This window comes from Mauremys mutica, chromosome 3, assembly GCF_020497125.1.
Source record: "Mauremys mutica isolate MM-2020 ecotype Southern chromosome 3, ASM2049712v1, whole genome shotgun sequence".
Classification (NCBI taxonomy): domain Eukaryota; kingdom Metazoa; phylum Chordata; order Testudines; family Geoemydidae; genus Mauremys; species Mauremys mutica.
The window spans coordinates 25,994,043-26,007,470 of record NC_059074.1 but is presented as its reverse complement, the minus strand read 5'-3'; the positions used below and the strand labels follow the sequence as shown (position 1 = coordinate 26,007,470).

The 13,428-nt window shown below is 43.9% G+C and overlaps 1 protein-coding gene across 2 annotated transcripts in view; it reads left to right on the top strand.

Annotated features, from left to right (window-relative positions):
* Positions 1–2,264: 2,264 nt before the first annotated feature.
* VSNL1 (visinin like 1) overlaps positions 2,265–13,428 on the top strand; it is a 140,512-nt gene continuing 129,348 nt past the window's right edge. For both annotated transcript variants that reach the window (XM_045011297.1, XM_045011296.1), the window contains exon 1: positions 2,265–2,458. The gene's annotated coding sequence lies outside the window, so the exon portion shown is untranslated. The remainder of the gene's footprint in view (positions 2,459–13,428) is intronic.

Sequence of the window (13,428 nt, the reverse complement as noted above, 5' to 3'; positions counted from 1 at the left end):
GCCAGTGGACTGCGGGACCAGCGGACCCTCCGCAGGCTCGCCTGCGAGAGGTCCACCGGAGCCACCTGCCGCCCTCCCGGCGACCGGCAGAGCGCCCCCCCGCGGCACGCCACCCTGCTTGGGGCAGCGAAATGTCTAGAGCCGCCCCTGTTCCTCAGGTCTGAAGAAGGTAACCAGAGTGTCAAGATAGACAGATAGATCGATCAGATTGTTAAGCATGTTCATATCCTGGGACTCTCATAGCTATAACAATACTGCAAACATTACTTCTTATTTTAAATGTTTTTGTTTTGTAAATTATGTGGTAAGTAATTTTGTTATCTAAGTAAACTTCATCATCTTAAGTAGTTTTGAAACCAAGTTTTGTGTTTTGGAATTTTCTCCCCTTCCCATCTTTTATTTTTTTAAATTGTCAAAGTAAATAAAGATACAGTTTATAATGGCAAATAAATCAGATCCATTGGAAACTCTTAAGGGGAAGTATTGTATCTTCCTATGTATTCGTACAATGCCTAGCAGAATTCAGCCTTGAACTTGGTTGGGCCTTTGGGCACTTCAACAATACAAATAAATGAACAGTAATAATTCATGATGATTATTAACCACAGTTAAATCAATTGTGTGCAATTAAATAATAATAGCTTTCTTCAAATCCTTGCTTAAAACTCTTATCTGGTGCGATGCCTAAAAAACCCTCAAAAATGGTCAGGTATCTGGTTTCCAATGAGTACTGCTTTCCACAGTTAGTATTATTTCCTTATGCTCCCTTTATCTGTTTGTTGTATCCACCTGTAGTCTACAGTCTTACACTTTAGATTTATGCATTGCTTAATTTTATGCATTGTGAACAGTCAGTGGAACTATTCACACTGTGTAAAGTTAATCAAGCCTGTGAATCTTTGCAGGATCAAGGCCGTAGATTATAAAATCTTCAGGGCAGGGATTGTCTCTTTGGTACATGTCTGTATAGTGCCTACACAAAGGGGCCCTGGCCTCTAGGAACAAATTTTTAATGTTCATATTAATAACAATATAAAGAAGGGGGTCAGTCACCAGTTTATCACATTCAATGAGGGAACATGGCTAGCTAAACTAAAAATAGTCAGCTAACATCCATTTTCTTATAGAAAGTTTGAAATTGTTGTGGAAATAAACTGTCAGTGACAATGCACTCAATAAAACAGCCCAGTATGCGTGTAAAGGATGTGTAGACAGCACTTTTGTGAAAGCAATGTATTGCCCCAATATTTTTTTCTTTAACCACTGAAAGAATTCAGGGACAAAACAGACTATATTCCCCATCCATTTTAATGTTGAGTGATGGACAACTGTGTGTAGTATTTGACAATTTCTTAAAGGTGACCTGCAGATGAAAGAAAAATTGAGTGTACCAAAGGCCTGAAAAGGTGATGTTTAAAACCAACCTCTTTTATGTTAGTCCGCAAACCTCTTTTATGTTAGTCCGTCTTCCGTTTCTTTTCCTCTGCCCCCTCTCCAGATATGCTCCCCACTACCCTCCCTGTTTTGCTCCTTTCCACGCTTTCACCATGCATTTGCTCACCTGCCCCCTCCTCCTACATTTTTGCTCTTCCCCAACAACACATTTTTGCTCCACTCTCTGTTGTGGTTTTTTTGTCCCCTGCGTTTGTCCTCCTCATTTCTGTTGGTCCTTTCGTGATTGCCCCTCTTTTATCGCTCCCCAGTGTTGTAGCCCGTGCAGGGCTGCCCAGAGGATTCAGGGGGCCTGGGGCAAAGCAATTTCGGGGGCCCCTTCCATAAGAAAAAGTTGCAATACTATAGAATAATATATTCTCGTGGGGGCCCCTGCAGGACCCGGGGCCTGGGGCAAATTGCCCCATTTGCCCCCTCTATGGGCGGCCCTGAGCCCAGGTGCTTCCCTGCCTCAATGTTTTTGCTCCTCTTTCCCCTTTTTTTGTCCTTCCCCCTGTTTTGATGATCTGGTCACTCTGTTTTTGTTCCTCCACTCTCCCTTCCCTGTTTTATTCACACACACCCCACACACACCCCCGCTTTGATCTTTTCCTCTCCCCTGCCCCCACACTTGGTTTTGCTCCGGGATCCGATCTCTGATGGCAAGTGAGAGCAGAAGCAAGGGCAGCGGCCTCGCTGTTGTGAAAGCGCATGCGCCTATCTCCTGGCGAACAAAATCTGACACCCGCGGAACTGGCAGCGCGTGCGCAGGCAGCTCCATCCAGCAAGGGAACCTTGGATTTCTCTGGGATTCCCGATCTGCAGTGCAGCGCAAAGCGGAGGAACGTGTGGAAGCAGCCGCTGGGCTCGCAGCGCGCTCTATAAGGGGATTTAAGCCGCAGAGAGAGCGGGCGAGGCAGGGACCGATTCACCCTTGATCTGAATTAAATACTTCTCTTTCTCTCTCTGAAAATCTGCCCTTTTGAGTTTTATCCTTTGCAGCAGGTGACAGCACACAACGCAAACTGTAAGTGTTCCCTTTGCTCTTGGATGCTAATTTAGGGTTCATGATGGGGTTGGAATTTCTTGCATGGATGCGGTGAAATGCATGATTACAATAAAGTGCTGTCGGCTTTGCTTCATCCCGCTGTTTGCTAGCAATAAAGGATGAGGGGGCGAACATCTTGTGATAGTGAAGAGAAAGTGAGCTGTGAAGTGTTTGCCTGCACGATATTCAAGGATTAGGATTACTTTTCAAAGTCCGCTACGGGGTTTGACAATAGGGGGAGGGGGATATGATTTTTAAATCTATAAATAGAAACTTCTCCCTACATACATACATCTCTGGATGCAGATGGCGAAGTTCTGTTGCTGATAGAAGTGGGGGATAAAATGAGAGGGTTGTAAAGTGTCAAACTGTCTGACATCCTGTCGGTGCAGATTTCTTTTCCCCCGGAAAAGTGGCAGAAGTGTTTGCTAGTGAAAGTGGATGAACTGGATAGGATGGAAATAGAAGGAGGCTTTTGTGCCATATGTTAGTACTTAAAAGCTTAAAGCAATGTGGTTCTCTCTGCCTCTTTTTAGCGCTTACAAATACTTGTAACGAGCAAAGTTGTGTAACATTGCTTTTCCTTTCTTAATACTTTGTGTGCGTTGTTGTTTTTATTGACCAAATGGAGGGAAATTGTGTCCACAGCAATCTGCCTTGACCTGATTTAAGATGAGAGACTGACTGCTATATTGATTAGAATATAAATACCACCAGCATCAAAAGCAGGCATTGATCGCTCGCTTAATAATTTGCGTTTGGGCATGTTTTGCTGATAGCCGGAAGCCTTTGACATTTCTAATCACTTGAAAAGCAATAGAGAAAAGGTCATTATGTTTTCCAGTGCAAACAGACCATGCGAAAATTAAAAGGAAGACCAGTAGTCTCTGCAAGGTCATCAAACCCATTGTGAAGAGCAAATTGCTAGAGACCCTTGCGATTACTTTCTTGATCGACTTGGTTCGTGTGACAGATGTTTCTTTTAAGTGGTCCACCCTTTTGTGCATCTGCAAGATATTTTCAGGAATAAGCTTTGGAATAAGCGCGCTCATCTCACTCCTTTGATGTGGTAAACTGCACGGTGGATGTGCTGCGCTCCTGTTTACTTGGGAACAGAACGAGGTGAAAATGGAGGTGGGTGGAGATAACAAACGCTGGTGTGCAATCCAAGTCATTTCCCACAGGAAGGCGTGAGAAAGAGGGAGAGGAGACGAAAGGAGAATTTCATTTCCAAAGATCAAAACAAAGGAGAGGCAAGTTGAGGCAGATCGGCAGAACTCGTGTGGGAATCGAGGCGTTTTTCTCGGTGACCCAACCAGTCAAGAAAGGAAGTTTCATAAAAGCTGCTGTCGCTCGACTGCTGTGTTCTGTGTTATTAAGAAATCTAGCATGTTTTATAGCTAAGGGACGGGGACAGGTCAATCTCTAAGGGAATTTAGGCAGGATGTCTCGACGCAGGTAGTAGATACAAGGAAGAATGTGGCAAGGGCAGCAAAACGTGCAGCTTAAGAATAACACGTTTTAAAATAACGAGTTAGAGAGCTAACTGGGTGTACTGGGGTGTAACTCAAAAGTGGGAACTTCCCTTCTCCCCTCCTTCCATCCCTCCCAAGTATTTGGCCAACCTATAAGAGGCAGATTCCTGAAATTACAAAGGGAATTTGTTAGCACATGAACAATTGTGTGTGCTCAGTACAGTGTTTTTTTTAAATTGTGTCTCATTCTGCACAGAAGGGTCATGCATAGGCTGAAATATCCAGAAAACGGGATGCAGGAGACCGTTTGGTAGAAAGAAGGGGGAAGACGTTGAACACTTCTGGAAACCCCACATTGCGTAACAACAGCGGTTTAGAGCGAGATCCCTCCTCCCTCAGTATCTTAAAAGATGCTGCTAGAAATACATGCCGGTCCTTCCCTAGCGTTTCTCCCAGCCCCCAACTCCTTTCTGCACACACATAACCCCTCTGCAGCCTCTTACTATAAAGCCCCTCTGCACCAACTTGACCTTCCCTTTATTGCCTCTGCGCTAACCAGAGATCTGGCACCTGCCTACCTCTCCTCCATTCTGCAGGTACCAGATCTCCCTGCAACCTCCTCTCTGCACCCACCAGACCGCCCGCATCCCTTTACCAGAACCCAGCAGCCCCCTCTTTGCAGCCTCCCCCGCCCTTTACCTCCTCTCCGCATACTGGGTCCCCACTACAGCTCCTTGCACACGTTTCCCAGGCAGCTTCTTCTTTTCTCTTACCTGATCCCTCCTGCAGTCCCCTCTCACTATACATTGGACCCCCCCCTGCAGTAATCCCCTCTGCACAGACTAGATCCCCGCGGCTCCCTCTCTGCAACCCCTTCTCTGCATACACCAGAGCCCTCTGCAGCCTTCTCTCTGCACACACGAGATCTCCGCGAGAGCCCTTTTTGCACATACCAGATCATCCCGCACCTTCTGGAGCTGCAGGAATTAGACCCTCCTGGCCGTTCTCTGCACCCCGCAGATTCCTCGCCGTTCCCTCCTGTACCTCCCACCCCCCAAACACCACACGAGCCCTTTCTCGTCTGCGGTTACCGGCTGCGCTTCCCTGCTTTGTCCCTGCGCCTCGCAGCCCATTGACTCAGAAGCTGTGGGAGATGTGGCCCCGCGGAACGTGGTCCTGAGGCCGAGGGGACAGATGCACCTTTCTGCTCCCCCGTGATGCGGCGCTGGGGGCTGGTGTGAAGATCACGGTGGGGTGCACCGTGCACCCTCACGTTATGTAACTGCACTGAATCCGCGGCGGTAATTGGCACGGCGGGGGGGGCGCTGTAAACCGATCCCGCTGGGGTCCTCCTCCACACAGGAGCTCTCCCCAGCCCCCTGCAGAGGGGGAGGATTTTTGTGACACAACTGCCGAGGCACCAGATGCTGAGCAGCCCCGTTTCCTACTCATCAGAGTCTGTGGAAAGTCAGACCCTGGGGGGCACCTGCAAACAGCCCCGAGCTGGGTATGTTTTGTGGGGTTGTGGAAAGCGACCTTCCTTTTACTGCTGGGCCTCAGCTTCAGAACATACAGACCCAGCATCCCCCACGCCAGGTGCTCTGCGCTCTCCCAGATGCAGGTGGAGGTGGAGGCTTGGCAGGTTAGTTCTTAGCCTCTTATGGACTTCCCCGGGTCAGGGTGCTCTCCTTGGCGTTCTGTAAAACCCATTAACATTGCAGAAGACAGTTTTCCTGTCCTGATGAGCAGGCTGAAAATGAATCACCGGGCAGCAGCAGCGAAGACTGATCTGTACTTTTGGCAGCTGCTGCAGAGCAGCAGCATGTGAACAGGCAGAGCAGCCTTCCAGCTGCTTCTGGCGGCTGCCTTCCAGCTTTCAGTCCCTCTCCCTCCCCCACTGCAAAAATCTTCTCCCCTCTCCAAGGTGGCCTCGAGATCCCATCCGCTACCGAGAGATAATTTAAAGGTATCGATTTCAGAATTAATTTAGAATCTAAAGATTTTATAGTAAGGCTACTGGAGGAATTAGGGGCATCCGGATATCCGATCTTTTTTAATGAAGAGGAAACCTTTTAGATAACAGTATAACATTTTTTGAGGGAGGCATTTTACAAAGATGGACCCAATTTTAATTACAAATGAAACACGATTATTTTCAGGCTTGTGATATGGCCAGTTAGTGAAATATTGAATCGATGTATGGTTGCTATGCTGTTGCAAAGATGTTCATGAAGCAGATATATTAAAAGATAGAGGTCCTTTCCTAATGATTTCAGTATCCACAATGGTAACATTTTATAGCAAACATTTTTGCAGATCTGAATTCTGCTCTTGTCGTATTAAATTGCTGAGCTAGAAGGATCATCAGTGGCGATTTATACATAAGACTAAGTAGTAAAAGCAATAGATTTATTAGGCAGTATATGGTACACAACAAAATCTAGACAAACCAGAGCAACAGAAAGGTGTGAAAACTATCTAGATCTTCGTGAAATTTATTCTCACCAGTCCCCTCAAAACATATTGTTTACACAGCAGTTTGTTTCTATGGCAAGCTCTCAGATATATACAGATATTTATACTATGGCTTCTTTGACAGTACGTGTTTGTAAAGAAAACATTTTAGCAATATCAGTTCCATTGAAAAGCCTTCTGTAGTATCCATTTTAAGTTTGGGGACTGAGAGTCATTTTAATTCATACTTTTATTACTTTTCTCCTTCCATTCCCAACTCTCCCAATAAATAAATTCACGAAGTAGTCTGAGTTGCTGTCACCCTCAAGAAAAAAATTAAAAATGTCTTTAATCTTCATTACACAATTCTCACCTTTTAAAAAAGGCGTGCTCCTGCTCCCATTGAATTCAATGGGAGTTCTGCTATAGACTTCAGTAGGAGCAGGGCTGTGAATATAATTGTTCTTTTGAATGGTCTTATCTTTTAAACATATACAGATATATGCCATGACATATAACGACACCTTTCATTTTTTACCTTTGTTTTTTAGAAGTAGTCTGTGTCTGGGGGGGAAGGGAGTATTGAGGTAAACCAAGTAGATTTTGGCTGCTTGGATTTTGTTTGTGCAGATGTAAGTCAGTATACATAGATCTCACATATGCGTCAAAAATATATTTAATGAATGGAATAGCTACTCATAGAATAAACATCAAAATGTCTTCACACTTTACTAGTACGTTGCTTAGAAATCTATTAAGATGTTCTCCAGTTTGATAAGCAGATTCAAAGCCTGGGACCGTGGTCATTTGTCATGGTACTTAGCCTTTTCGGTGTTTAGTTCGTCACAGTGTTACATAACCATAGTACTCTAAAAGCAAATGTCAGAAATGTTTTCATTCCCTCTCCCCACCCCCAACCTATTTGTGTAAATCTACCAAGAAAAAAAAAGGCACAACTTGACATCTTACTGTTTATATAATACAAACAAAGTCAAATCTTGCCCTGGCCAGAACTGCAAGGCAAGTTGCCTAGGTGGATGGGTACAGTGTAGGCAAGACAGTAGCAGATGAGTTTGCGGCTGTTGAAATCCTGGTGCCCAGGATAGAATTCCTATGGATAGGCACGATAGAGGAATCACCACAGGGCTCACTTGGGTTGCTGAAAGGAGTTGGAAGTGCCTCTGTAGCATATACACTAGCTGGCTGGAGGACTAGATGTGCCTTCTAGCTAGCAGACCATATCCTCTTGAGGGCCTGGTGTGTAGACTGCATCACCTGTAGCCGTGACACCTCACCTTTCTCCCTTTCGCTTTCTTAAGTGCTTTGGAGTGATACATCCCTGCTGCTTGTTCTCTGTAACAGCTTCACCCCCAGTATAGCAGTGGGCAGGACTTAGATCTAAGTCCATATGCTCCTTATGTGCAGAAATTTTGCTTCCTTATCATTTTAGGTACGTAAACCTAAATAAATTAAATTTTAGAACTTTCATAGAGAAATGCCTGGCCAATAACATTATTGTTTTTTTTAAACATATTGTCTTTGAATTTTCCTCTTATTTATTTTTGTATCTTATTCTTTCTGATCTTCCAGCTCCATTCATCAAATTTTCACTTGTTTAATTTGGGATTCTAATTTTATTATATTTTGTTTCCCCGATTAAAATCAAATCATTTATACAAAGAGAGGTAGAAAGATAGTTATAGATACAATATGCAGTATGTACATTTATCTTTTTCTCACATCCATAATAATGGACCCAACTCTGTATGCCTTAAGCAGTTGAAACTCCCATTGATTTTAACAGGTGTTTTGGATGTGCAAAGAATGCAAGATCAGCCTTTAACCATGATTAAAATAACAACATACATTACATGTGATTTAATTAAGGAAGCTGGGCAATTATAAATTAGATTTAATGGATAAGCTTGTTTTAAACATAATTAGAATTGTAAATATCTGTCACATATCATGAAAGGTTGCAACCTTCTTTTTTCCATTTTATCCTGTCTCTTGCCTATGATGTTTTAAAACAGCTTGAGTATGGTTTTTAAACTCACCTTTTATACTTGGTTGTTTTGTTAGTGTGGACTGGACTAAATGTCTACTCTCCCCGTCCTTTTTAGAGCTGTCTTAAAGGATTCCTATTGCAGAGGTCTTGCATCATGGTGACTTTTAGTCTGCCTGGATCTTCATTTAGCCTATGGTTATTAGAGAACAGGGTTATCCCTCTGCAGAGCTCCTAACCCCAACCATCACGACTCAAATTTAGTCCTGCAGTTTGTTATGGTGCCATCAGATTATTGCATCTGCTCCTTTCACTTGAGTGTCTGTTACTCCTGCATTTGTGTCTCACACAACTTCACATTCTGTTTATTTATTTTCCCTCTTTCCACTGTAGCTTTGTTCCTTCCCCTCCTGATTTTGCATGCATCAGTTCTATTTGCTTCTTCATATTCACTCTCTCCTGCCCTCTTCACTGTTTATTTTCCCTCATTATGCTGAAAATCCATGCCCTGTGCTGTAACTTCTGCACATGGCATTAGCCTAGGAGTTCTGGGTACAGCACCAGCATAGTGAAAAGAAATGGTAAGCTAGGGAAATGCTGTATACAGGAACAGAGCAAAGATGAGGCTCTGGGTAGGATGTTACCACCGGCAAGGCATGGGAAAACACTCATGTTGCCATCTTAGTTCAAACTCCTGAGCTCATTCATGTAGAAAGGTGCTTATTATCTTTTGAAATTTCAGACTGCTGAAAAAGTCAGAGTCTGAGAAAAAATGGGTGCAATGCCCTTTAAACCGAACGAAACATATGGGAACAAGAACATGGCTCTCAACAACTGCTGAAATAATTGTTCTTGTTTATGGAATCCAAATTCTCCAGACAGTGCTCCAAATCCATAATTAGTATTACTGTTTGATGTTATTTATTTTACATTGGTACATATTAATAATTATTATTTTAAAACTTTACAGCAAAGAGAAACCTGAGGACATTTCAATCTACTTCATATCAATATGATCCACGGGATAATAACAGAAATGTGAAAAGTGAGGCAAATTGTCAATGGTGATCTCATAGCTGGAAGACTTAGCAAAATAAATGGTGTTTAAGGAGGGAGTTGGAGGAGAGGAGAGGTGTTTTGCTCACTGGGAAGTAGAAAGTTGTGGCAAGGGTAAGGGGGCTATGATGTTCTTTTGCACTGAAAATTTTAAACATACATTTAAAAATAAGTATATAAAGGTATCCAGCAGTCTTTCTAGTGGAGGCTAGGGAACAGATTGTTCTAGCTAAAACAAGAAATTCACAATTGACCTCAAGTAAATAATTTTCACATAACTAATTAGAAATAAGTAAGTCTATTGTGCTAAAAATAACACTGTCTCAAATTCTGTCCCCAGAAACATAGAAGGCAATCATATCATGGTGTCTGAATATATCTGACCATCAGTTAAACAATTCTGCCCACAACAGACCCCACGTAAGTCACTCTTAGGAGCCAAGACTGTACAGAAAAAATAGAAGAATTTGTGCTAAGTTTGCCAGGTTCAGGTATTTGCAGGAACAAGACTTTGTTACACTTTAGCTGATGTAATTTATTGAGGTAATGGTAACTGAATAATTTCCTTCAAGAAAAAAAATGCATTTTAAAACATACCTCTTCTGAAAGCTGTTTCTGTGATTAGAGTTAGTGTTACTGTGATTTTTAATGGATGATTAATTCAAAACAATATCAGTGTTTTCATAGAGATCCATTATAAGGTTCACTAAATACCATGGGATCCTATGAAAGATTCGCTGATAATATTGTTATGCTCCCCCTTCTGCTCCCAATCAACTCAGTGGGAGTTTTCCCATTTATTTTAATGGGAGCAGGATTGCATACCATGTGTACATGTCATTCCCATTCAAATAGCGGGGGTTGTGTTCTCTTGTGGCGAAAAGAGTGAATCACAATGTGTGGTTTGTTAGTAGATCCTACACCTTATTTGACACCTTGGATTATCTAATTATAACTGTTCTCTTATTTGTCAGATAGTTGTAGTTAGAAATGTCTTTCCTCTCCCCTCCACCCCAGCACTCACAAAAACCAAAAAAAGGTTGTAAATTTCCCTTTACGTGAATTAAGTACTTTTCAAAGATACCTGATAGATAGCCCAAGAAACTGAAGTCCTCTATATACCCAAAAAGCCATAGTGAGACATAGTCAGTGGCATTGCAAAGCTCTCATAATGCGCCAGCAACATGCTTCCATACTGGCAGGGATAAGTGGTAGGCATTAGAGAGTAGTAGAGGTCCTGTCTACACTACTTTTGTCGACAAAAGTCAGCTATCATTGACAAAACAGTGGAGATGTGCACACTGCAATGCTCTTTCTGCCGACAAAACTCTCCTGCTTTGCCGACAAAATAAAGCCACCTCAATGAGAGCTGTTTGGCTTTTTGCAGCAAAGTTATATCGACAGAGTGTCAGTGTAGATGCTGCGCTTGGTTATGCTGCTTTACATGGCCTCCAGCAGGTGTCCCATAATGCCCATCCTGACCGCTGGTCAGCAGTTCGAATTCTGCTGCCCTGCACCCAGATACACAGTCTTCTGCCCCACTCCCCTTTAAAGGCCTGGGGATTTTTGAAATTCCACTTTCTCTTTGCTCAGTGTGGACAGCTCATGTTGCATCTTCCCAGCTGACCATGGCGGCTCAGTGCAGGAAATGCTCTTCCGCTTGGAACAAACCTGAGTTGTTGGAGCTGCTGGTACTGTAGGGAGAGGAGGCTGTGCAATCCCAGCTCCACTCCAGCCGTAGGAACTTCTATACCTACAATCAGATTTCTTGTGGTATGTTGGATAAGGGCTACGAACGGGACACACATCAGTGCCGTGCGAAGATAAAGGAGCTGAGGCAGGTGTTCCAGAAGGCAAAGGAGTCAAACTGTCATTTTGGTGCTGCACTGAAGATCTGCTGCTTCTATTAAGAGCTGGAGACCATCCTTGGCGACGACCCCACCTCCACCGCCAAGAGCCCAGTGGATACTTTGACAGGGCTGGAGACTGCAGTCTGCGGACTCAACCCAGAGGATGAAGTTGTGGACAAGGAGGTTGAGTTGGGGAATGATGTGGAGCACACAGCAGAGTCGTCCAGTAGTGTGGCGAGTCAGCATTTCTTTTCCACTCCGGAGGGATCTAGCCAGTCCCAGCAGTCCGTCTCTGGTGCGCATAATACGGGAGAGGAGAACTTTGGTAAGTGATCTTTTTGAGTTGATGCTGCTCGGTTATATTAGGCAGAGCTGTCCTTTGCTTTGTATATTCTAGAAGTGGGTGAAGGGATAGAAATGTACGAGACTAGCTGTGTTTGCGTGTGCTTCACATTCCACTGTGCAGATAAGCAGTGCAGCGGAACAGCATGTTAACGCACACCAAGATTTCATGGGAATCCTCCAGAGAGATCTCTAGGAAACTTTCCTGGACATACTCGTGAATCCTCTGCCGAAGATTCCTTGGCTTTGTTCCGTCACTCCTTTTAGGGAACTTTCCTGCACCAATCGGCAATCACTTGTGCTGGGACCAAAGCAGCACATAGGTGAGCAGCATAGGTACCTGGTCTGAAGCCACATGTGTGAAGGAGATGCACCCTTGCATCCTTGCTTACCTTCAGGAATGAGATATCAGCTTCAATGACCCCTGCCTGTGGAAAATGATGGCAGAATTTACAATATTGTCCCTAGTCACCTGCCGTGATCCCCTTAAAAAAACACCAAGATTCTTTGCCACATCTTGACCCCACCTCCCCCCGGGCTGAACTCACCATGTTTAGGGCTTTCGTCGAGCTGTGTGTTTGCCAAGGACAGTGGGAAGCTGATTTGTATTTTTAAAAAGGTGCATTTTATTATAATGTTTTGATGCTGTGCGTGTACTAACAATCATGCTTCTGTTTCTTGTTTCTTGTGCTTCTGCAGATGTGGCATTCAGGGGAGCCCCCAAAACACGCGGAGCACCTCTGCCAGATAAGGAAGCAACCAAGGAGGAGCAAGAAGACATGTTTTGAGAGATGCTGCAATCCTTAGAGGCTGAAAAACAAGAATGCAGGACATGAAGAGAAACTTTAAAGAAAATGATAAAATAGACAAGCATGACAGAAGGGAGACCCAGTAGCGAATTTTAATGGTCCAGGAGCGGATGATAAAAGTGATGGAGAAGCAAATGGAGATGTTGAAGTCTCTAATCACACTTCAGGCTGAATTCATGTGTGCTTTCCCCGCCTGCAGCCAATACAGAACTGCTTTCCGTGCCCTCCCCATACTCCTCCCACATATTCCTTGCAACTTCCCTGCCCGTCTTGGTGCCCTGTTCACTCCACCCCCTTGGACAGCATCCAAAATGATAGATGGAGTTATACACAACTATAGAGCCTACACTGCCCTTCATTGTTATCTCCTTTCCCACCAAGCCTTTTGTGTGTGTTGTTAATTGGTATTTAATAAAAACATACTCTCTGAAAGATAACCAATCTTTATCTCCTACATACTGTTGTTGCTGCTGGAATTAATACATGGTGGCAATTTGATCATTTGTTGAATACAAATCATGATCAGGAATCATCAACATTTTCATGCAAGGCAGCAAGTTAAAGCATGGCAGAGTGCTGTATAGAAAGACATTACTGGAGCTTATTGTCAAAATGGTACCTCAGAGCCTCCCTGCTTCGAGTAGCCCACCCCCCTCACCCCATTGTGCCCCTCTAATAGCCCTGGTATCTGGTTGCTCAAAATCAGCTGCTAGGTGATCTGCCTCTGTGCTCCACCCCGGGGGAAACTTTTCACCCTTAGCCTCACAAATATTATGGAGTGCACAGCATGCTGCTATGGCCATGGGAATATTTTCCTCATTTAGGTCTAGTCTGCTATAAAGGCAGTGCCAGTGAGCTTTTATTCTGCCAAAGGCACATTCTATGGTCATTCTGCACCTGCTCAGCCTATTGTTGAAGCGCTCCTTGCTGCAGTCCAGATTTCCCATATAAGGCTTCA